General features: G+C 38.6%; 1 long non-coding RNA gene across 3 annotated transcripts; it reads left to right on the plus strand.

The window, feature by feature from the left end:
• Positions 1–45: 45 nt before the first annotated feature.
• Positions 46–11,883, plus strand: LOC120568180. Of its 3 annotated transcripts, none has more exons than XR_005640669.1 (4): positions 46–153; positions 832–1,554; positions 8,312–8,381; positions 10,975–11,883. It is a non-coding gene; the product is annotated as an uncharacterized LOC120568180 (long non-coding RNA). The 3 variants fall into 3 exon arrangements; XR_005640668.1 differs by lacking the exon at positions 10,975–11,883 and adding an exon at positions 8,521–10,674; XR_005640667.1 differs by lacking the exon at positions 10,975–11,883 and having other exon boundaries at positions 8,312–10,674.
• The last annotated feature ends 14,241 nt before the right edge of the window (positions 11,884–26,124 follow it).

Here is a 26,124-nt window from a genome sequence, read left to right on the forward strand (position 1 = left end):
AGGGCGTCCAAGTAACCTCACAGCTGATTGGTGCAACGGGCAGCTAAAACTTCCTGTATTCTTTCTGGCAGGGAGCGACCACACAGAGCACAACACCGCTCGCACCGGACAATTGTTTACATCGATGCTGCAGAAAGTCAAGAACAATTATAAGTAAGTCGAATTAGCAAAAGCAGAAATGGAATGTATATCATTGAAAACATGTTAGATTTAACTAGCTAAAGACGACGAGAAGGGCTTCCGGCGTGCAACCGTGCAAATGAATGAACGTTAACTAAACCATTTGTCTTTTGCCAAATAGCTATAGTTCCAAGCCATAGTCAGTCCCAAAGACAATTTTATTTTAAAGTATGTCCCCTCTCCTTTCAAAGTGTTTAATCATGAGGCTAATTTCAAGGTCGAGTGAAATAATAAAAAAAAAAAACAGTGAATTGTTGTTTTCTTTCCACTTGTTTTCCTATTTGCAGTAATATAGTTAAGGTTAGTTTATAGACTGTTTGCTGAACAATATTGTGATTATGATCTGGTCATGTTATCGTTTTCCAAATTTCTGTTGTTTAGCTACGTTGACGATTCTTAACAAAGAACAGAGTTTACATAACAGTGTTGTTATGTATCGGAATATTGCTTTGATTATTATTTCACATGGGATTTAGAATGTGGTTACCTTAGCTCCTTCGGAGCCTCTCTGAGTGTAAAAGCCTGGTGGCCCTAATTGATTCCAACTAATACTATGATTTATCATGTATTTGACATAATTTCAACATTTCTTACACATGCAACATTCTATAAAACAGGATTTATATTTTTGTTTCAATTTGCCTCTTCCAGCAGGGGTCTGGCAGAAATCCAGCTGACCCGGAGTGCTATTGGGCTGACCCAGCAAGATACATGGGCTGAGTCGAAGCAGGGTCTCTGCAGACTGGCCTTTAGCTCTTTTTCATTGAAAACAGACTCCCACTGGCCTGCTTTTGGCTTTGCAAATATGTTCCTTTATTTGCTTTGCCCCCCATACTACCACACCACAATACTAATAATAATGACCCTGAATGAAAATCTCCACACTGGACCAATTTACAAACTCGCAAAGGAACATCTCAGTATGAGTTGGGTTATTGAGTTGCAAGAGATGATGTCTGCTGCTGATGCTTTATTATCCTCAGAAAATAATTTCTCAAGGCAATGCTTGTCAGTTCACAATAATAGCATGATGCCACCCACACAAATACAAAGCTAATCTGTCTGTAAGACCGATGCACCTTCCATATTTATTTAAGTGCATTAAACTGGGATGCAGCTACTGTATTGTTTTGAATCCAGCAGCGGCATGTAGGTAGCAGAGCAAAATTCAATCCGTGGCTCTCTCTACTAAGAACACCTGGTGAGGGGACAAGCATCACGCTGAGGGCCTGCGCAGACCCCCACCAGCAAGAGGCTGCAAATCAAAGCATCAGAGGTGTTTCATCTCTTCGCTGGAGTCTCAGTTTTTCATCCGGGGTTAAGACTGAAAGACTGACACTTAAACTTATGGCTCCTCACATCTACAGCCACGAGGTAGGGAGCATCAGGCATTAGAAGCCCATGACTCTGGTTACTATAAAACACTTGTTTTCACACTTTGTTCACAGCAGGGTTTTTTTTTTTTTATATATATTCCCACCAGGAGTGATTCCTAAAACTGTCGGACAGGGTGGAAGCTGCCTCGGGTGCTGACTGAGAATGTAAATAGTGGTGGTGGCATAATAGAAAATACTGAATAGAATTGACTGCTAATTGAAGTCTTTCGTCTGACATGGCAGACTGTGTGAATACAGATTACAAGCAGTTGGAAGCAGGGCTGCTGTTAGAATACCAATTTCTCTCACCAGGCGCTTTTACTGTTTATTTAGAACCTTTCGACCATTATGTTGGATGGCTCAATAAGTAGACATGAAAATTTCATCATGAAATATATGGTGGCTGACAGATGAAATGGGACCCACATGGTTTTGAGTGACACACTCTTGAACTTTTGAACTTCATCTCTGACAGCTGCAGACTGATGCTTTGTAAGGAGACAAACACATCATTTACAGAAAAGCATAAGCTTTATTTTTTATTTCATAAGCTTTCAATGTTTATTTTTAATCCCTTTTTTGTTTCATTAAAGGCCCGCAAAATACGTTTTCTTAATAATCTTCTTACTATGAGGAATGGGGACTTACACAAACACAAATTTGTCCCAAAGTTAGAATCATTTTGGTTTCTGTCTGTGCTGTTTTGTCTGTAGCCTGGTTCCAGACCTCTGGATAACTGCTCTCACCTCTGATTCGTTTAGCGATTTTAATAAGTATAGTATAAAGAGCCGAAGTCATGACGTCACATCTACTTTTCATATTTTTTACGAGTACGACACATTGCCATCATCTATACCAGTTGCAATAAGAAATTGAAACCTTTGTGATTTTAAGTTAAACGTTTACTTTGTGATCACGGATAAAACAACAGCTCCCATGTAAAAAACTAAAAGCGCGGCAGTGACTCACCAACGCTCTTTTTTTCTGAAGTAATTTTTTTTTTTTTTTTACTTTCTACTTTTAATTTCAGCTGGACTCACCTCTTTTGTCAGGTGGCAACGTTTAGTCTGCAAACTAGTCTAGGGCTCATGGGAAAATATTGTTCGTTAAAGGCTGCTAAAAAAAAATCAACACCCAAAGATGTTCAGGTAACTATTACATAAGACAAGCTTGAACTAGGTAACATTTGGCATCTCTGTTTGAAAAAAATACTTAAATGATTAATCGATTATCAAAATATTTTCTGGTTAATTTGCTGATCGAAAAAAATCAATCAATCAAACAAAACATAATGGCCTACTTCCACCTCCCCCACATGAAAATCTGCTAACATGAACACACTGGGAATAAAAAAGTCATGTACTTCCATGTGCCAACCAGGATTTAGCAACATTTGAATCAAAATGTGATGACAGTTAGTGGTTGTTTGCTCATGTTGCCAGAAAACGGTCAATTCAATCTGATTAACGCCCCCCCCCCCACAGTCCTGATGGAGCAGATGACCTCAGTTTCCAAGTCTTTTTCCACCCAAACTTTTTGATTGTGTCTTATTTAGTCATGAATATTTCATGTTATAAAGAAATATTAAAGATTTAAAGTTTTCCAGTTGCTTTAATGATGCACTGAGAAAAGGGATGCACTGAATCAGTTAGTATGTTTTCATTATGTAATGAATATATATTTAGGATATGAGTGAATTATTTAGACCACTCAAACTTCATTCTATATGATTTATCCAACCATGTTGGTCTGGTGGAGTCCAATCATATGTCAGCAGCATACCCAGAACATGATACACTGCTGCTGCTGCTGCTGCTGCTGCTGCTGGAGATGAAACTCACATGACAAATGACACCAGAGTTGTGACATGAGAGTGAACCAAAAAAAAAATTGTCAAAGCTAAGAGTGATCGCTCTGTGGCATTCGAGTGACCCCATCCCACATGTCTTCTGTCAGTCAGCTGGGCTGATGAAGGCCTCTGATAGTGTACATCGGGGAATCAGCAGGGGGCAATGTTCTCACATCAAACAATCCTAGACATGCAGCATGACGGCAACACTTGAGTCAATGACAGATGAGCTCAGAATCACTGGCCTGGCTCAATCTAATGGCTGCAATGCAAGTGTCTTTCATATCCAGCACAGCGGTCATCATTGATATTTGTTGTGCTGTGATATTGACTGCAGCATCCTGTGCAGAGCTCTTATAATTGTAAAGGGCTTGTACATCTACATATTTTACACACTGCCAGACTCAACGTTAGCTGCATACATACACAGTTAGCAATGTTTAGGGAGCAAAAATGCATTTGGGATCATGTAACCATTAATAATTAACACAATTGTACATCCATTGTGGGTTGCCTGGAAATATTTTCAGCGTAAAAGCAAAGACGGAGAGTGAGATGACAGTTTGACGACTATTTGCAGCTTTTTTTTGTAACTCCCTCCGTGTAGAAGTGTCAGTTACATGCCTTAAAAGTACAAGAACATTAGACATCAGACAGGAACATCATGATTTAGCCATTCATTCTCTGCCTTCTGCAAGAAATCATACTGTGGCGACACTTAACTGTATTGGCCGCCACTGCCGTGACACAGCAAAAGTCTGATATAATCTGAAATAAATTAAAGGGAATATATTAATATATTAAGGAAATAAAAGGGGCGAGAGAGAGATAACTTGGACAGGGATAGCACTCTTTGATTGAATTTTGTGGAAAGTTCAAACCCTATGCGCAATAAATTCAAGAGGCTTCGGAGGTTATTCGTTATCGTAAATCTTTTTTTTTTCTTGGCGGTTCAATCTCAGGCTCCTCTGGCCACATGTCAAAGTCTTCCTGAGTCTCGACTGAACCCCAAGTTTCTCCTTGGACGCTGTATAGCTGTCTACTGCTCCTAATACTAGGGTGGGTTAAATTGCGGAAATAAAATTTCACTACAATGTGTGTGTATGTGACAATTAAAAATAAAGTGTTTTTTGTTTTTGTTAACTCGTTCATATATGTCAACGTGGAAGCTTATACAAGCCATCTCAATGCTATTAAAGGACAATTCCGGCGCAAAATGAACCTAACACATGGGTACCGAGTTGACCGTTCTCTGGGATATGTTTTCATGCTAATCGAATGTGACCAGTTTTATCGCAAACCGCTAATTAGCCGAGTAACCAGTAACATAGCTCAAGCAGGGCATGCCTGTTTTCCCACGATGGCGCCTGCCTGTATACCGAACAGTACTGTCTTTATATACTATGTTTTTAATAAACTGTCTGTACACTTAAAAAGTTCTCAATGCTTTGGTTTACATGTAGGGAACCTCTACCGTACCTCTCATTATGCTACCGTGGAAGTGTGGTGCTATTTTGAGTCTTGTTAGTGATATAGAAATAGCGATTTCTTTTTACTTTTGCATGCCCTGACAACTAGCTTTATAAGCTAATTAGCGGTTTGCGCTAAAACTGGTCACATTCGATTAGCATGAAAACATATCCCAGAGAACGGTCAACTCGGTACCCATGTGTTATTAACCCCTAGGTTCATTTTGCACCACAATTGTCCTTTTAATAAGCAGTTGTACTGATAGGTCTCCCATGTTGTGTAAAACAGCTGAGTATAAGGCAGAGATATCAGACATTTTAAATTCAATGAGATTTAAGGATTGGTTTCACAGACAGCCAGTCAAAGTTCTCTTTTTCAGTGTATTAGACCAGGATTAGTTTAATCCATGTCTGTGAAATAGGCCCTTCATTTTTCTAGTAATGTCTTCTGTGCACTAGGTGTCTTCTTCTCATTCTTTGGGTTGTGTGTTTTTTGCTGAGGAAGAGAAAAAAATAGAGATATATCCAACATAATCCCATTTTTGGAAATGGTTTCAAGCAAATTTATGGATTTGCAAAATAGTCAAAAGAGGGCAAAAGAAGAGCGAAAGACAACAGAAGAAGAATCAAGGCAAACAGTGGAGGAAGAATACATGTTGACATGTGAAGGAAATCAGGAAACAGAAAATGGGGGCGAGAGGAGGCGTAGAGCATCTGACGCGGAAAAATTCATTGAAGTTTTGCAGATTTCATTAAAAACGTATGTGAGTGATTAAAGCATGACAGAGGGAATTGATTTTATTGATGTGGCAGCATGTGTGCAGATTAGGGGAAGACTAGATCAGGGAAGACAAGAACAATGGCTGTTTGCCACAACAGTTTCAATAAGGTGGAAGAGGATTTAGCTGATATGTACCTGTTTTTCCAAGAAACCCCTCAAAGTGCATGTTGGGGGTAAATTGTGGTAAACAGAAATACTGCTCTGGTCTAGATTTCTCACACAGCGGCTATTTCATTAAGTACATCAAGCTTGCAGCAGACCAGGCTCCCTTTACTGCAGCTCATCTGTGACAAGGGCTGATGGGTTTTGTGCTGTGAAATGCAGCTATGCAGCAGTTGCTGTATTTTCAGAGATGGAAATTCTGTAGTTTTATTATATTGCTAGACGTGTGATGGTTGTATCACTTTTCACATTTCTACCCACAACTCGTTGCTTATTTGGGTCCTCTTTCTAGAGTTTACCTCAAAATCTACTATTAACGGCTTACATCTGTCTGTTACACACCGGGTGGTTTTAAAAAAAACATCTACAAGGCAAATACAGAGAGTTATTTTTTTTCCTCAAAGACAGGGAGTGAAATGTGACATCCTATCCCACACACTGTAATTTGTAAGTTGTATTGGCAGTTGCATACTTGCATACTGTGTGTGTGTGTGTGTGTGTGTGTGTGTGTGTGTGTGTGTGTGTGTGTGTGTGTGTGTGTGTGCGCTCGCACAGTCCTTTTGAGTCAGTGGTGGCAGTACTTAGATCTTTTATTTAGGTAAAAATAACTATACAACAGTGTTCTGTTACTCTGTAAAGTCCCACATTTAAAATGTACAAATGTAATACAGAAGTTATTAACATCAAAATACGCCTAAAATACCAACAGTAAAAGTACTTGTTATGCAGAATGTCTGAATCATAAATATTATATAAAATGATTGATACATTAATGTGAAAGCACCACTTTAATGTTGCTACTGGTACAGGTGGGGTTAATTTTAACTACTTAACATACTCCTGGATAGCTTAATATATAATAATATATCAATGTGTTAATTCTATTTTTTATTAATAATCAGAATCTGCAAAGTAACTAAAAAATAAAGTATTAGAGTAAAAAGTACAATCTCTAAAAAATATCATAAAATAGAAATACTCAAGTAAAGTACAAATAACTTAAAATTGTTCTAAAGTACTTACTCTCTTTCCACCACTGTACTGTACTGTAACAATAACTTCAAAGAATGAATAATATGTCTGTTGTGCATATATTGTGCATAGTCCCTCTAGATTACCTCTATTTAACTTGCAAATGAAAATATTCCCTGTGTATGTAACTGTGTTGTGGCGTTAGTATCACTTAATCACATTATTTTCCCCTTTAAAATCTACTTATCCTCATCTTATTTTAACAATTCCACTAACTTTCACACAACATGTGTAAATGTGAGAATTTCACATATATTACACTATTTATTCATACTGTCATAATTTTGGCTGTTTCCTGTTTCATTCATAAAGACTTTACACATGTGGGGTTTGAACTATCAGGAACATCTGCTCAGTGTTAATGCAGCGCGCATCTGATTGGAAAAAATTGAGAGTGTTGGACCTTGACTGAGCTAATGGTCTAATCACATCCATACACGTGGTCATGGAATAATGTCAGCCTATTACAGTATTTACTTTCAATTAACTGTAGTTTAGCCTGGTATTATTCAAGAAAACATCTAAATATCTGTTGTAAACCCAGTTATTTTATACGTTTTATTATATTTATTGATTTTCAAAAATATGTATAACAAATAATTGTAGAAATTGTTCAGGATGTTTTGATAAGAAAGCAGGCCAGTTCGTGTTTCGTTTCATGTAAACAAACATGAAGTGGCAAAAAAATATATATTTTTTGCCTTCTGAACGTCAGAAACTGATACAGCTGTGTTTGGGAAAGAAAAAGAAAAAAAATCACACAGGCATTTTAAGCTTGTCTCCATCACCATGCGGTTCCTCTATCTGAATGCCGTACTGTGCTGTTTTTTTATTTTTTATTTCATTTTAAACAAACAAATAAAAATTTGCTTGTTTGTGGGCGACCCTTTCACTTGCTTGATTCCTGCTGCCTCCCTCAGTCTTGGCCATTTATGAGCTGGGTTTCTTTGCCCCCCGAGCTATTGTTGACTGGAGGGTTTGCTGGTTGTCCAATGCATGAAAAGCGCAGGAGGGGTGTCTGTTTATGAGATACTGGAACCATCATGCCTGGAAATGACAATCACAGCAGCAACCTCAGTGTCGCTTAATTTTACAAAGCCTGCTTTGTACTGCAACTCACAGCTATGTGCCTCTGATTTACTGAGAACGAGAAGCGTTTCATTTTCATGAATGTATCTAATAATACTCATAACTGTTCCTGATCATTGCGAGGAGTAACAAGAAAGTGCTCCAGTTATGAAACAGCAAAGTATTATTGTTTTCTAAAGATAATGTGAAGAAATCAAAAGGGAAATTTGCAAATAATGTTATGTACAAGCATCATTTCTCCTCAGCACATTGCACGCTAAATGAAATGTGCTTCCAACTTATGTTGATGTGCAGGCAACGCTGTTTAGGCTCTTTGTGCTTGGCTGCATTCATCTACTGTCAAGCTGAAGTTGATCTGGAATTCTCTTTGTAGCAGATCCTCTCGCAGACGCACGAGGGAGAAACCTTGACGAGGCGCATGAGAGGAAAACCAGCACATTTGGGTATGTCTAAAACCTTCAAAGCATTCTCCGTCAGCCAGATCTTTTTAGTGATTCAGCCTATAGCACAGACTAGCACATGGAAAAAGATATCCTATATTTTTTGGCAGCATGTGTTTTTTGTGTTTCTCTGGACCTTGAGGTTCATGGAGCCCCCGCAAAATGAAGTGAGAGCTTGCAGCAGCTGCCAGACGGCATGTAATATGGACATACTACCTCCTCTGATGAGGTCGAGAGGAAAGACAAATTTTCAAAAGGAGAACGGAAATAAGAGGATTAGGGCTTATAATGTGTGTGCAACCTCCCACTAAGACAAGTGTGCCTTGTTGCAGAATACCTGTGACTCATGTAAGGGCTGTTTACAATGGATTCATAGACAGTCACAAGACAAAGGAGGAGCATTTTGATTGGTTGGTGCAGACTGTGTTGGTGGCAGATGTGACACTTAAAAAGCTGAAGGTCATTAACAGTACCTTTTTAATGTTTTCCTGAAGCACATATTTTTAATAATAAAAGGCACATTCTGAATCCCACTGTCACTGAACCCCTTTACTTATTACTACCTAATTTGTTGTTATTCATTCTAAATTGTAATTAAATGTGCCGCAACACCTCGGCAGCAGATGGGCTCCTAAAGCGCACAGAAAATAATTAAAAGGGGATTTTAATGACCTTAATAAATAACCTGTGATTGTGAGAAATGATCTAAGAAATGTCGTTTTGAAAGAAGACGTTGTGCATTGTTGGCCTATGTTAGTCACCATGTGCAAAGGATTTACTTGCAATCTAGTGTTTGGAGTACTAAAGCAAAAAAAAAGGATTACGTTAACTTGGTCCGAATTTTGAAATTGAAGTAATTAGTAAAGTAAGTGGAACACGTTTATTTGCTCAAAAACACCAGACAGAGTAGCCAAATGTAGTGGAAGCAATGCCAACAAAACACAACTGTTCCCACATTTGCCCTATTATCGTATCCAGGTTATAAAAGGTTTGATTGATGGAGGCGTTGGCAGAGCAGCGAAAATTGCTCTCTTGGCATATTTACATGTGGTATATCACTGCCTACAGAGTGAGTGACTTGGCATTTGTGCCATCCGCAAACATTAATAAGACATAAATAAATAGAATGAGGGAAAGGTGATTATGTATGTCTGTTGGGATTTTGGAGCAGGATGCTTCTGACAAAAGAACAGGCTCCCTCGCCAAGCCTCTATCAGCTTCCTAAGTCATATCAGATGTTTGGGCTTTATTGGGACTTGAAATAGTTTTAAGCCTGAGCACCCGCCCTGCTGGATTTATCTCCTGCGAAATAAAGACACACACAATAATGAGTACCACTTAGTGTGATATCTGTTTCTTCTACAAATTTTTTTTCTTTAAATCTAAAACTACACCTTGAATTATGACAGGCAGGTGAATGGTAGTTAATGTAACAGGCAATATATCTCTTGACAAGACTAGTATCCTTGAAATTTATTTTTTACAGAGCCAGTCTTGTTACAACTGGACTGCTAAAATGTCTTCTTCAATGGATTAAAGAAAAACCTCCATCAAACAATGTACAACACAGCCACTGTGGCTCTGAATAAAAACCTCATTGCCGTGGAACAGTGTAGACGTTTTGCTCAGCCTGTACTGAAAACCTTCGGCAGCAGGGATTAGGAGAGAAGATGGAGCATTTATGTCGTCCACTGCATGTTTCCTAAATTACACTATGCGGGTCATTTCCATAGGGGGGAAAAAGTAGGCCTGCGGCGTATCTAATTTGTCTATAATACCAGCAGAAATAGAGAATCTTCTGCCAAGCAGCATCTCAACTTCTCCCTTTGTTTGACATCCCGTTGCCGGAATTGCAAAACTCTGCCAATCTCCTGCCGATATTCCATGAAATCAGCCGAAAAAAACAAAACAAGTCATGCACTGGAAAGATTGTTTTATAGATATCCAATGTGTTTTAATTTACAATTCCTGAAGTATTCAGTTGTTTAGTTTTTACTGCAAAAGTATTTCCAAAACACATTAAACATGAATTATTTTTACTATTTTTGTGCTATATTGATAATTGACAATTTACTAAAGTGGGTAAACGTAGTTTTTTTTAGCTTTTTAAATCAACTGGACTAGCCAGTGTTATAATTCATAAAGGTATACTAAATCTGATTATAAACCTGGTCAGCAGTAGAGTGTAAATGGCTGTGGTTGTACAGGTTTGAATGTGTAACTGTATAAAAGTGTACTGGGGACTTGCATTTATTTTATTAGACAACATAAAACTGTATTCACCCTAATTCCAAACATGTGTGCCAAACGATGTTAATATATCTTGTATTATTTAAGATATTTTTTCAAAATAATTATGAAGTGCACTAATGAAAGAGAATACTTATTAAAAATTATAAATATTCAGGCCTACTTTGATAAAGGGTATTTGATAATACTATTTAAACAATGTAAGGTTACGTGTTTTATGTCTCTTTGCAGTAGGAGCATGTGTTTCTTTAATAAGGCTGTATGTGTGAAAACACCTCCACTCTTTTGTTGCATGAACTTAAGGCTCTGACATGTATGGATTTCTTATATTTCTCTCCTTCTGCAGTTGTTGTAATGCCTAAGAACAAATACAAGAAACCTTGGACTCCATGGAAATCCCGTTAATTGGCAACAATAAAGAGAAAGACGTTTTCTTCTCAGGAGGGGAAATAATAATAATAATAAAAAAAACACTCATTCTTCTGAATGGTCAGAAATGAACAGTCATGCTGATTCAATTTAACACTGCTACAGGAGTGTAAAAATATTACTCAATAAGTACAGTGCAGTGTTAAGCCTGAATTTGTGTTTAAGAAATACGATCACTGCTGCTACTGATGCTATCACTGTTTCTGTCCTGTGAGTGCAAAGGGACAATAAACCTTGGCAAAGGTTTCTCAAATTGCAGTCGAGGCAAACTGCGCTAAGAAGCGTTTACCATTCAGGTGATGGTCAGAGGTTTGGATGTGCTTGACTATTTCAAATTGATTACAGGGTGATGGGTATCCATTAGACCTAAATTCAGGAACGCTTTCACAAGTGAGATCTGAGATTTTATACTTTTTTTTCATAAAGGCTACAGTCAGACTGCTCCCTTTGCTCAGGGTTACGAGCTGCTTCTCTACTTATGTTCAAAGTTAGGCACAGAGCACAGATCATACGTAACACACACTGACAGGGAAGCCAAAATACTATCAGGCTTTTGAGTTTTGTAATTTTCTAGGGACGTTATACATCTAATTGTCTGTTCTTTGATTATCAGTGATGGTGCATATTTCTGCTGTAACCTCCTTTTAGCCACAGATGAAGGTTAACCTCTGCTTGATGAGAAAGAAAATAAGAAGACGGTACATTTTTTCTTCTGTGCCTGCTTCCTTTGTGTCCTAGTTAATATGTCTATTATAGATAAAAATAAAACCTTCCAAAAATAGACAAAATAACCTTTTGTTCTAACAGGTAAAACAGTTAAACACTTCAAGCCCTTATGACAGTGTAGAGTTCAACATCTACTGTAGCTGTTTCACAGTCTATTAAAATATAGTCGTGGTATTAGTTGTACTTAAATTTGATGAAAATGAAGATGGACATCTGCTAATCTGTTAATTAGAGCAGAGACATACTGTGTATCTGCACTCAAAGAAATAAATAAAAAGACGATATTACAGGAAATAAAAATCATGCTTTTTAATATAAATAAATGCAAAACTTCATTATTACGCATATAACCACAGTTTCTAAGACAATTGCTAAAACTTGTCACACAGCACTTCATTCTATGTACATATGTCTGTAAATATACACCCAATGCAGTCTACTACCCTTCAATAAATCCTACCATCATGAAGGTTATAATGTTGGAGAGATGTTGATTTATGTCATTTTGGAGGCTTTTTCTGGTACTGTTGAATTGTGTTGTACCGAGAGGACAAATTTTAATTTATGTTATGAAATGAGAGTTTGGATATAATTGTTTTCTGATTAGGTAATTATCAATTAGAGTGCCTTATCATCCACATCTAAATATCTACTTTAAATTTAAATATTAGGGTACCTAGGTAGCTCACCTGGTAGAGCGCGTGACCGTATATAGAGGTTTACTCCCTGACACAGCGGCCGTGGGTTCGACACCGACCTGTGGCCCTTTGCTGCAGGTCATTCCCCCCTCTCTCTCCCCTTTCATGTCTTCAGCTGTCCTATAAAAATAAAGGCCTAAAATGCCCAAAAGATTATCTTTTAAATTTTTGTAATTATTTCAAATAGCCATACTCAAAATATGACATATTAATAATTTCAAGGTGTTCAAGTTAGAATATTTCAATATTCGTTAACATCATAGAAATGAATCTTTTGTCCACTAAAGTAAAGGATTATGTCAATCATTTGTTCATGATTGACATAAGCATAAGCCAGTGAGTTAATAACAACTTGGAGTTTTTAACAATGGTAACAAAAACACAATAATTGTGATTGAAATATCTTTTGACACAATGTTTCAGGCGACCCAGGACTCAGCGCCATCATCCCTGCCCTGCTTACGTTCTTAAATGTGTTGCTGCTGTATAATTCACACCATGCCACTGCTGTGTTACATGTCATGTTGATAATGACACAACGCATTTGTCAGTTCACACCCTCTAGTTTGTCCCTCCCATCATACTGTGTTTGGATAAACATTTGGGCCACTTAGAAAGACAACTGTCGGCACTGTAAACTGTGTTCGGATGCTCAACAGCAATATGCACAACGGCACTTAGCATTATTTAGCAAGACAAGTAGTAAACTTCAGCCACTAGGAGCTGGAACATGATCACTATAACACAACAACACCGTCCAATTGACTTATATTAGTGTCAGGCCTCTTGTTAACACAACCGTGGTGGTCTGTTTAACCGCTGTGGGTGCAGACCCTATGTAAAAATCCATATCGCTGCACGTTGTCACCACATGTCTTTTTCACAGTAACATAATTCCTATAATGGGTGACTGGTAACTCTGGGTGCCGACTGTATAATCAGTACAGAAACATTCCTAGGTGCTCAGTTCATTGTATACAATGAAATTCATCTTGATAGGTCAATCTCAAAAGAGTACAACTGGGCAGGGTTGTTGTAAAACTGTGGTTCTTACATACTTTCTGTGCATCACTCACTGTGGATTTCTATGACTGGAGAGTTCATTTTGTCACACTTCATGGTGCTTAAAAACAAGGAAAATATAATCTGCCTGTCTGTGGCAGTATGGTGCAGAAGGACCTGCTGCTCCCCAGTGCAAGAAAATTCAGACACGTAGAAAATATCAGCAGAAGAAATCTGTGCCAGCGAGAGAAAATAACACATGTTGGTAGGTCTGATTCTGTCAGACAAGAAAACATAATGCCTAATCAGCTAATTGGGTCCAGAAAAAACTAAATTAATTACCCGACTGTTTGTGTCAAAGTCGGGGATAACCATGCAATTTTGATTTTAAAAACATTCATATTTTGATGAGAGTCTGTAAGGCTCTAACAGATGTGGGCAAGCTAGCCCTCTTAATTATACTTATAATAGATAACCCAGGGAGAAGTCATTCTGTGCATGTTGCCACTCTCTGCTGCTATTATGTAATACATGTATTTGTCAATTTGAATTTAATTTGACAAAATCCAAGAGTTTTCTGTGGAGCCCCAAATCTGACAAATTATAGTTATTGTTGTCAGACAAGACAGTCAAAAAATACAACTGAATACAGCAATAAATACTATTGTTACATAAATAATTGAAATTGAGGTATACACTTGCCCTCACATTCAGTTGGTTAAAAAAATTTATTATTACTTTTATTTATCTCTCACTAGCTCTTTTTGTTTTTCCAACTCCTTAATTTTCTTATTTTTGGGGGGTCTTATACATATTTAATCATTTATCGATTCCCTATTATCTCCATGCAATATTTCCCATTTTCCTCACCACATTCCCATTTTTCCTAAAGCATATATTAATGAGATGGGCATATCCATGTATGTCCAGAGTGATTGGTCCAGGGTTTGTGTGTGTGTGTGTGTGTGTGTGTGTGTGTGTGTGTGTGTGTGTGTGTGTGTGTGTGTGTGTGTGTGTGTGTGTGTGTGTGTGTGTGTGGCTAGATACTTTAACTGATAACTTGTGGCTAAAAAAACATGAGCACCAGCCTTTTCAGCTATCCAGCTAGCTAAAGCTAACTTGCATGCAGTGTTGATACTGTACTGCATACTGCTGTAGCATTACTGTGTAAACTCTTACAGCATTATGAGAAAAGAGACATTAAATCATACACATCTACAAAATGTTAAGGATACATAGACATAAACCTAAAGATGAAGATAATGATGAATATAGAAGCATGGTGTCTGTCAACCTAAATAATGTTCTTCCATTAGGTCTTTTTGACTTGTCTGATGAGCATTTACTGCATTTTACTGCTGTTTCAGGGCTTCATAAAAATATATATATGAAATTAGGTTAAACAAAACATACTTTTCAATTAAGCTTTTACTCTTCCAAATTTCCACTTGCAATTGCACATCTACATATAATTTGGTCTATGTAAAATTACATTTTACTTAAAAAACTACTCACATAATTTCCCAAATTGTTTACTGAAACTTCAAAGCCCCATTGAAAATAAAACGACAGGTTTCATCCTCTTGCTGTTTAGTTAGTCATGTTTTATGCTCTGCGGAAATCTAATTTTGCAATGAAACTCTTCACTTGATACAGATTCATCCAATTTATTTTTTTTGCTGTATTGTAATGAATCAAGTTCTGTTCAATATTGAGCAAAGAGAGAATGTAAAAGAGTTTCATCTGTTCGTGTCATTAGGTTTGACAGTGAGGATTGCTCACAGACTTAAAAGTTGCATCTCTGTCGAAACCTCTGGGCATTACCATAAGGAGAAATTAACCCTGTCCTCTGCTGTTTGATGTGGTCGGATGATGTAAAGCGCCACAGTCAACAGTGTAAAGATACAAGCACCAGTCTCCATGCTTGTGAGTTGTGTGTGAGGCATGCGATGATGGCATATGAAGCATGCTCTCTGCTAGCCTTCTTCCTAACAGCTTCCAGCCACGGATGATGTCACTTCTTGCCCTGCAGAGGAGTAATCAGTCTCATGCATGCCTGAAGGGCCCCTTAGGAGTTATCAGTCTTTGATAGTTGTCTCTTTTGCAGCTGATTCAATATGTAACACTTTAGGCCCTGCATGAGCATATAACAAACATACTTAATCATTTCTGTCGTTAGATGTGCAGAAAGTCCTCCTAGTTATGTTCTAGTTGCAGAGTATTAATATCAGATCAGACAAAGTGCTACGCCTTGCAAGAGGTATGATTACATACATGCACATGACAGAGGGAGACGCTGAGCGTCAGATTCACACACATACACCCACACCCGCAGGCTGATAGAAGCACACTGAGGCACACACGCACAGCTCAGTGTGCCACTTCCTCATCTCCTGCTGCTCTGTCCTTAAACCTCTTCACCCTCCATGCAGGGAGTAGACACTGTGCTCTTTTCTCTTTGTCATGGTAATAACACTAAGCCTAACTGTCCCCCATTTTGCCTGTCAACTTGCATTTATTTAGTTTTCCTTTTTTTCTTTTCTTTCTCCGGCATGTACTGTTAGGTTTCTTGGGGTACGTTTAAGTCCCTCCCTGCGTCATTCACTGCTCCTGGAACCAATTATATTATCCGGCCGGCCCTTTCAGTTCCTACAGAGGGAAGGACAGAAAGAAATCTAGATCTATTCTCTGTGCCGGCAGCATCACACCTTTTCTTAAGATCTCATTCCTCGCTGTGCTTTCTCTGTTCCTCTCAAACTCTTGCCTCCGTAGTTTCTAATTCTTTCCATGAAGCTTATGCTTACAGTGTGAATAAGGGTCTTGTTGTTTGCGACACCAACATACTGCTGTGTGACACAGTATCTGCTGTAGTCTGCCATTCCAGCAGGATGCTTGCCTCAGAGCCTAACCGTATTGTCTGAGCTTTCACCTCACCCCTGGCTATCTGCTGTGCTCTGGCTTAAGGCTTATCCTCAGGCCTCTGCAGAGCTGCCGGGCCAATGAACACTAACAACTTTCCCTTTGTATGCTGTGAGAACCTCTCTACCCACTCTGGCACATTTACTACTACTATTTACCTGTAATACTGATATTATTTTGTCTGTATATTAGTGGCACAGCAGCACGTTGTATTGTGTTGGATTGTTGTGGACAAGCCTCTCATTTCAATACATGTGGTGTTCTGAACAATTCATCACACATCTTGTTCGAAATCTCTTGAACAATGCAGAGCTGGTTGTTTAGATGAAATCACATCTCTTGTTTTTGATACCACATCTGGTGGTTTTGCAAAGTGATGCAAACACTGCCTTTTGTTATATATGCTGCAGAGAAATGCAGTCTCAATGGGTCAAAAATGATCTGTCTGTCTATCTACCATGGGCATTGATCTGTAGCCAAATCAGACTCCACTCTTCTGTAAAGGCTTTCCGCAAGATTTTGGGATGCTGGCTGCAGGGAATTGCTTTCATTCAGCCACAAGAGCATTAGTGAGGTCAGGGCACTGTTGTTGGACAATAAGGCCTGGCTCGCAGTTTCAATTCATCACAAAAGGTGCTGAACGTGGTTGAGGTTGGTTGAGACTCTGTGAAGGCCAATTTAAATTCTTCCACACAATACTCAGAACGTCATTTTTAATGGACATGGATTTGTGCACGGAGAAATTATTTAACTCTATCTATCTATCTATCTATCTATCTATCTATCTATCTATCTATCTATCTATCTATCTATCTATCTATCTATCTATCTATCTATCTATCTATCTATCTATCTATCTATCTATCTATCTATCTATCTATATCATCCATCCATCCATCCATCCAGGGAGTTGATTTAGTAATTTTAGTCTGTCCAGCTATCTATCTACTATCTCTGTTTTGTAGCCCAGTGGGTGTTAACACAAGATGTGTTGCCACCGTAATGCCACAATGTCCATTTGACTCTCAGATGCCTCTCACATTTTTTGACACCACTTAAAGTTTAAAGCCATCTACCCCACATGCGGTGCTGTTTCGAAAGGCATCGAGGTAGACATCACATGGTAAACTATTCTTTCATCTTCTCACTAGCTGCTACTGCAATCAGACAAGGCTTTGCCCGTATAATCATTGGCTTTGATATAGATGCAGTTCCATTGAGATTTGTGTATCGTCAATTCTTTTTATGTTGCGTTTCTCAGCTGTTTGACATTGGTTTCCTTTGACTGCAAAGTGAAGCTTAACTTCAGATAGATTTCATATAAAAATGAGTTTCTGACTCTCCTATATAGAGAGGTGAGATCCTGTGTATACGACTGATTGAAATTCCAGTGCTACAGTCAAAGTTGGCCTCAGTTTCAGCTGAAAAGCGGTCCAATGTAATTATCCTAATCGCAGTTTTAAAAGCAGGGGAGCTGTCAAAAACTCCCATGCAGGATAATACACCTATTGGCTAGGAATGAACCACCATACAAGCACAATTATGTGTCAGGAATGTCATTAGCTGAAAAAAATGCCCTCCATTGTTGTTCTGTGACACCTGTGGCTACCTTTTTACAGACAGGCTATATAGGTGTCCAAAGAAAGATGTAGATTGGGAATATATATGTTAATGTATCTACTTTAGTATTTTCAATTTATTTATTGTGGCTTACTATCTCTTATTATTGTTGTTGTTGTTGTATATGTGGTTGTCTGTTTTGTATGCTTGTTGCCCTGAAATGGCTTATTGTCATTGTCTGAAACCTTTTAAATAAATACAAATGCAAAGAATGAATGCATTAATGCATACAGCCGTGAAAAACAATCAACTAAAATGTGGCATAAAACCAGTTTAACATTCATAGGTAACTTAAATTCTTTTTTTTTATATATCTATTTCTGAATTTCCAGAAGCAGACAGCTAAACACAGTAACCATGTTGGAGGCTCTGTGGCGACCTGGAGGTCAGCAATACTCTAAAATGTCCAGAAGACATTGCATTGATCTAAGCAGAAAACTATGAAATTTGCCACTCCAAACAACTGCACTGTGGTGTATAAGAAACACTGAGAAGGCTACAGAGAGGAAAGATGGATACCTAGCACTAAATTGTGCTTTTAATTTAACTGCTTTTTATTAACAAAAAAAAGCTATAAAGCTGGAATCATGGTTCTTCACGTAGGCAAACGAACACTTGGATACGTTCTTCTATGTAGTACGGTTACATCTGTTTTCATACTGTTTTGATCATGCCTCCCGACAGGAGTTGAATGCCCAATCAACTTGCTTCACATGCAGGTCCGCACAAAGCGGATCAATCTCAAATGTTAAAAAAGGTGAAAAAACTATTTGTGCATCTGCCCTGTGATTCTGGTCCACTCCCAAATGTATTGGGTTCATTCTTGGCCCATGCTACACTTCCACCAAGTTTCATGAAAATCTGAACTTTTCCTTAATCCTGCTGACAAACACACTGAAAAAGCCATACCAAAAACATAACTTACTTGGCAGAGGAAATAACTGGAAAATAATCTCTTCCAGCACCAGACAGACAGGCAGGCTTCCAGTAATGTTTGAGGTGTTTAATTTCAGACCGAAATGAATGATGCAAGATGCAGATGGGTTGGGAGGCGTGCAGTACGTGTTGACTGAAGCTTGGTTGCTCATGCAGAGTGGTGCTCATCTCTGCACAGCATCCAATAGTGTATTGATCAGAAGGTGAAAAGTTTGTGATTGTAGGTGTTCTCATGACAAATTCAAAACCAGCTGCCCTGACAGCATGGGGCAAAACAGGCTCCTGGTGAGGTTTACAACCCCCCTGTACATACTTGGCCACGGAGCAGATTCAGCAGGAGCTGCTCAGGTCACTGTCAGTTCAGACTCCCAGATTTCTCGTCCTGCAGTGTGGAGCTGCTGCTGAGAGAGGAGGCGCGGATAGAGACTATAGAGCTCTGCAGGCACAATCTTATTTATATTCAGTGTATAGATTTACCCTGACTCATCATGGTGCAGGAAGAAGTATTAAGAGTGCTGCTGCATATCACTGGAAAAAAAGATATCTGCTCAGTGATATCAGACTAACCAAAAGCAAATCAATCATTTACATATGACAGTTGGTTATGAAACAGAAACCCTTGTGTTTGCATACTGACTTCACACATTGCTAAAATGTATATTAATCCCAGTTTTGTTTTTTCAAAAGCTCCCTCGCAAAATGCCAATCAGATGTCAGCATGGCCTCATGTTTATACAATATAGATTTCTTTAATAGCAACAAAACAAATGCGACATCACCAACTTTCATCAAAGCCACCTCAAAACAATCGGATTGCTCGATTGAGTTTGCATATCGTGCTGTCTGTCTGCTGCATCGTTCTCAAGTGGGATGAAACCATACTGAAGAGGGATGTTTCATCATATCAGAATAACAACTGTTATTCCTGATGCCACAAGCCACAGTATAGAAAATTCACAGCTGCCTGTGTTTAAGGCCCTATTAATTCCAGCCATGACTGCTAAAAGATGAAACAGCTGGCTATAAACTATCTTGACAAACTTGTGCGTTGTGTGGTGAAAAAAAAACAGCCATACTTAGACAGTCTCTGTGTCAGTGATTTTTTTATTTCCTCTACCGTCGCTTGTGCTACATTTCCCCCAACTCTGCCAGAATCATCACTTCTTCAGAGGAAGGACAGAGAGCATATTTAATTTCCCAACAGTTCACTTAGGACTTTCTTAGGATACCTCAAGGACTTTACAGGTTGCCTTTTTTCAGTGGTTTAGTGCTTGCTTTGTACTTCCACTGACATGAAAAATTAAATGGATCCTGCATGAAACAGTTGGGACTTACAGTACCTTGAACCTCTTGTCTAGATCCCTTGTCTCTCAAACAGCAGTACATCATAATGTGAAACTGTTGAAGTCTGAGTTTAACGACTCAAAATCTAAACTCAGGCCTCATCAGCCTAAGTGGAGTTTATGTAACACACAAGCTATTAGAGGTGTATTTGAAGATTGGCCTTGAAGATGATTCCCCAATTCCTGCCATGAAGCCAGCACCTCTGGGGGGCAGTAGAGGCATCAACACTTCCTTTCATCTCATCCTGGCTGCAGGAAAAGGGGTAAGGTCAGGAGGGATTTGAGCTTGGCTCACCACCACGTGTCTTTGCTTGCCCAGTCTTGCTTCAGGCATAGATTATCACCATATACCGGCTACTGTTACAGTCTACCTTAGTGTCTTGTGTGCCACACCAGATCCTGATTGGCGTGTCAGGAGACTCTTCCTACCGTTCCTTTCATATTTATGCAACCAAAGCCCTTTCTTCACTTCACTGATAACAATATACACACACATCAAACAAATGTAAATAGCCTCTTAAAGGATTTTTTCTACCAAAATATACATCAACAAAGCTAGAGCTAGAAGCCATTTACAGAGTTTTAGCTGGAAATTCTTCACCTGTGTGGACTGAATGTTTAGCCCTATCTTTACTTCTTATTTGTGTGCTACTTCAGCAATAAAAAAAAAATATATAGACACTTTCATACCATTTTCACAATTATGATTTCCAGCCAGGCATTCAACTGGACACCCCTTTAAGGACAATGCATGTGATATAAGATTAATAAAGCTTTGGGAATGCTTGCGGTCTCCTTTGACGACCCATCCTTTACATGGTCTACATTTGTTTCGTTTGAATAGTTGTATCATAAACACAATGAGGGCTCTCTGGGTTTGCAATGGTCTGCAAACTGGTAGCGTGTGGCAGGCAGAGTGTCAGGCAGAGCGAGACTGAAAGAGAAATCTTCCAATGAGTGAAAGGAATTAGAAATTCATTATGTTTCTGGCGAGTGAGGACTGTGAATAGAAGATATGTGGGATGGAAATTAATAACTTTAGGACTCTCGCTACTTAACATGTCACCAATTCTGCCATTTGAGGAATAGGGTAAAATTGACAAATATAAAGGTCTGTAAAAGAAAATGAATATATAATAAGAATATGTCGAAGATCTACAAAATTAGTTTTTAACACCTGATATTGCTACCTTTACTTTTCTCTGTTAAAAGAACACATGAATTTGATTAGTCGACAGGCCATAATAGATGCAAAACAAAAAATGCATCAAACTGTTGTTGTTTTATGGACTTATTCAAGTCTCATGAGGCCTCAGGAGGACTTTGCTTAGAGTCCCTGTATGGCGAGGTCGCAGTCATCCAGCAGTGGCCTCCGTCTGGCATTTTACCCAGAGCACATCCTGTGGGAGCGGGAGCTTTGGAGCCGGCTGCGCGACCACATCAAACAATGGCTTTTTGTTGTAAACAAAGCCAGGGCAGCTTGCCGGGGGCCCTTTCTCTCTCTCTCTCCTCCCGCTCACGGCCAGATCCAGTCTGCCTACCATAATTCTGGACTGTCAGACAAATGTGCGTCAATGCACCACAAGTCTCTATTTGCATTTGTACACAAAGACCATAAACCTGGCAGTGAAACAGACAAATTCAAATGTGTTTGAAAATAGTAAAACACGATGAAAAGCAAAACTAAAGGTTGGCCTCAAGAGGATAGTTAAAACACAATCACCTGAACAGTTGTTTGAGTGCATGGCATGAAACATAATGTCCTTATGTTTGTTTGTTGTTCAGTGTAACCACTGCTGCAGCCACTTTGTCCAGGGGATAGAGTAAAAGTTTTGCATAAAATGTTTTATTTGTATCTGTTTTCCTGAAATATACTCTCACATATGCTTATTTGCAACTTATATATACAGTATATATATATATATATATACTGTATATATATATATAAAATGTATTTATACATCATTTACAATTTAAGGTTTACATATGCTATTTAATGGTACAACATGAATTCCAATAGTCACTGCAGAGTCACTGCTACACTGCTACGTTACCTTTAGCAAGAGTTTAGCTGGGTAGTTTTTTTTTTCCATAATAATTGAATTTAGCTACTGCTTTATTTGGTTATGTGGAATACCTAATGGAATAACCAAGATATTAAGGCTAGCTGTGGCTATCTCACCAGCTAGCTTTAGCTTGATAAAGCGCTCTTACTTTAGCTGTATGTTTTTAGCTCTGTTTCGTAGTTATTGCAAATATAAAAACAGATTACACTTTTTTGTGCTATATGTCTTTTTTTAAATTGTAAAACCACTGTTAACAAAAGGATTCGTTTAAAATGACCAGTTAACTAACACGACCACCACTCACCAGCTGAAATTACACTTAAAGCTAAGACCCTAGGCGACTACAATGTCACATTACGATAGAAAAAAAAATTTTTTTTTTTAAGAATATTTATTAAAAAAAAAAAAAAAAAATATTATTTTGTCCCCCCTTTTTTTTTTTTTTTTTTTTTTTTTTTTTTTTTTTTTTTTTTTTTTTTTTTTTTTTATAATTATTTTTTTTTTTTTTTTTTTTCCCTTTTTCCCCATGATCCCAGTGATTAACACCATGTTATTGTCAGGGGTGTTGATTGCACTTGCTTGGTATATACCAGCTATCTTACCATAGCTATGATAATGAAAGGTTTTCCTGCTAATTGAAATGCTGGTGCAAAGCAGCAGCTGTAATGTGTGCTTTGCTATTAACACTACTAATAGTTTGGATCGGAAATGGGAACAGGAAAGGGAAAGGGGAGGCCCATCTCTGTGTCCCAGGAGCATCGGAGACCCTCCGAGGCTGTTTGTGTTTCCCTATTATGGCACCTAGTTATGTATATTTCATCCAAACTGATGTTTTGTCAGCAACTCATGCAGAGTTGAATTTGGAGAGCTGGTTAATTGCAACGTTTGCAGATAATTGTTTCATTAATTCTAGCTGGCTCCCATTGTTCCTGGCCAGGCACATGGGTCCAAGTCTACGCAGAGCTTGGCAGTAGTTTTTAAACGAAGGGGAAATGGAACAACCTGCTTCACTGCCCCCGCTGATCCCTCGGGTTTCAGCTAGTTTTTCGTTATTCTCTCATACCTAGTTTGTCAAGGGCATTCCCCTGTTTCCAGGCTTCTGGAAACCTGCAGAGGACAATCATTGTAAAAGCTGGTGAAGGCGCGCAGCAGGGGACCAGATTTATGTACTCTCTCCATATTCCCCTCGACAGATTGTCCAGGACGTTTGTTCTTAATAAATACTAAAGCTTTTACAATCCTGTAAAATATTCTCTTCAAAGGAAATGTACACTGTAAGGTTCAGACATCATTTGTTTTGTTTTTGACAAAAGGAGGATTAGCATGCTGTTAACATTCATGTTCTGATTCTGCTTCGTATGAAGTGGAAATGATAATGGATTGAATTCTTACCAAGTATGTGCATGCTAATCACACCACTTTGCTATTTGAGATCCACATGGTGACTGCTGAAGGGGAAAGAAGCGCCTATTGACTCTATTTGAATCCATTGGTGAGCACATGTTCCAATCTTAACACTGAGAGCTAGGGTTATAAAGTGTGGCGATGGGAAGTACACCAGAGGGCAGAGGCCGCTGGCTTTATTGCTATTTGAAGCACTGCTGTGTGTATTTGAGGCTTGAAAAGTTTGAATTAGATCTGCTTCAGCACATCTCCAGCTGGGAACTATGTAAATTGACAGTAAGGAGCCTTATCTGTGCAAGAACAGTTAAAGCCTCCACCATCAGCTCTACAGCTACGGGCACTAGCATTTTATATCCTCTACGCTGAGTCACTAGTCTATAAATTGTCATGTACCAATGATTGAATAGAGCTCCTCTTGTTATCTTGTGGACATCAACAGCCAGAATGTAACCATATGAGCGTATCCTGCTGATAAAATCTATTTCTGGTTTGTCCTTTGGGACTGGACCTTTTTTCATTTGAGGGAATTAACCCAGCATGAAAATATTTTTCAGTATCTTTTTGTTCTTAAAGAAAAACAGGATGTTCAGGTTTTTCAATTCATGTGCAGTTATTCAAAATAAAGGAAGAATCCAATCCCTTCAGCGTGAGGCTTAGAAGAATACATTTCAACTTTGAATCAGTAATTTCTGTGTGCCGCAGGCTGGTGTGACCTGTAGACGCAGGGCATGGCTCTACAGTGAGAGACAACAATCCTTCGTCATGGCTAGTGGACGTTTTGTCTTGAACTGCAAAAACACATGAGGAGCCGAAGTGCCTCTGTGTAGGAGAGAAAAAAAAAGGATTTCATTTATTATTCAAATGAAATGAGGTCCAGCAGATGGTGGAAGAGGGGCCGTGGGCATGCAGCAGAAAACCTCCTGCTCTCTACCTCTGTGATTTCAGTCAGCCCGTAACGAAATAAAAAGTTCAAAGGGAATCAGTGATCGTGACGGATCTCATTAGCATATTTCCAATGAGCAACATTAGAAGCAGAGATGGGGGAATGGAGGGGTGTATCCCATTCAGGAACTAATCAATGTATGTTGTGTATAATACTTCACTTACATATACTTAATTTACTATTTACTGAGTACGCTATTTTAACTTTATCCTGTGTCAGATGATCCTTGGTTTCCAACAAGTAAAGGCAGTGTTGCATATATGTAAATATTCTGATCCACGGTTCAAACTCGTGAAGTCAACAAGTTTTTAGTTATAAGGACTTATGCTCTGTTTTTGAATAGTTTATCTTTGTCTATTTCTGGAAATTTGTAAGCATTTGCAACATCTATTGTATAAAAACATCTTTTAAGGGTTTTTGTAGCATTTTATTATTCCAATGTCAAGAAAGAAAATGAATACTGAATAGGCGCTAAAGGAGACTGTAAACAGAGGTAACACACTTTGACACAAAAATGACTTAAAGAAATATATCAATATTTTATCTTGATAAAGGGACCGGCAGATTACCATAAAGCTTGGAAACACTAGCCTCCTATCAGCACTTCTTAAGCACACTTATGCCTCATTTCTACTGCATTGTTCGACTCAACTTAACTCAAGTAACTTTTGATACCATGTGCTTTTCTCAATTTCGTTTTCCACTGCAGATAGTACCCCCCCCCAGTGTAAGCGGGATTCTCAGCTGATCGCCATAGCAGCGCCGTGTGAAACTTTCAGCACATTATCTTCAACGCGACACTCACTGGATCCTTCTACTGCAATGATGTCTGCACTTTTGCAAGTGTCCGTAGTGTCCGGCGTGGTTTTGCGGACCGCCATTTTAAAATAAACGTTGGGTGGGTAAACATAAATTGAGGTTTCTATTGACGGTATCTTGTCTATTTAGAAATGGTGGGTTTGTGCAGGATGTCCCATGTCGTGCTAGTGACGGTTCTCTCTGACCAATTAGTGGTCTGCAGTGTTTTAACTCCACATTCTAGTAGCTGAGCTTGCTTGGAACCTTGATCAAGTTGGTACCAAAAAAAGTATGGTAGCAGATACTAACCACAACTTTTGCTAATGGAAAACCAACAAAAGAGTGAGTTGAGTAGAGCCGTGCCTTGCCGTGCTGTACCATGCAGTAGACATGTGGAATAACATGTTATAACTTTGTTTAATCCAGTGATTCCCAACCTGGGGTCCAGGCACCCCCAGGGTGGGCGGCAAAGATCATAGGGGGGGGCGCAAGTCTTTATCTGGTTTGAGGTTGAGGTAAAAAATATATATATTTGCACATGTTAAACAAATTATTACGGAGCCCCCCTGGTCCCACTTTGTAAAAAAAATTAATTATAACTATCAAGATAGT

This window comes from Perca fluviatilis, chromosome 11 (assembly GCF_010015445.1).
Source record: "Perca fluviatilis chromosome 11, GENO_Pfluv_1.0, whole genome shotgun sequence".
Taxonomy (NCBI): Eukaryota; Metazoa; Chordata; class Actinopteri; order Perciformes; family Percidae; genus Perca; species Perca fluviatilis.